Raw genomic sequence first — 234 nt, 5'->3', positions numbered from 1 at the left:
AGATTTTTTTTTTTTGCTAACACATAATGACTTTAATAAAGAACATTAGTATATTATATAATGCTTAACAGACAAGTCATTAGTTAGAAGGTTAATCGTAAGTAAATAAAAATGTGTATGCACTGTAAAGTATAAGTATTTGTTGACCAGTGTTGCCTGTAGTGTTGTTTTAGTGTCCTTTATATACGTTTACAGTTTTTATTAATATTTTGAATAAATCTTTTCATATTTTCA

Source organism: Sinocyclocheilus grahami, unplaced genomic scaffold (assembly GCF_001515645.1).
Source record: "Sinocyclocheilus grahami isolate Dianchi unplaced genomic scaffold, SAMN03320097.WGS_v1.1 scaffold73.1, whole genome shotgun sequence".
NCBI classification, from domain to species: Eukaryota; Metazoa; Chordata; class Actinopteri; order Cypriniformes; family Cyprinidae; genus Sinocyclocheilus; species Sinocyclocheilus grahami.
Note: the sequence above shows the minus strand (reverse complement) of the source record.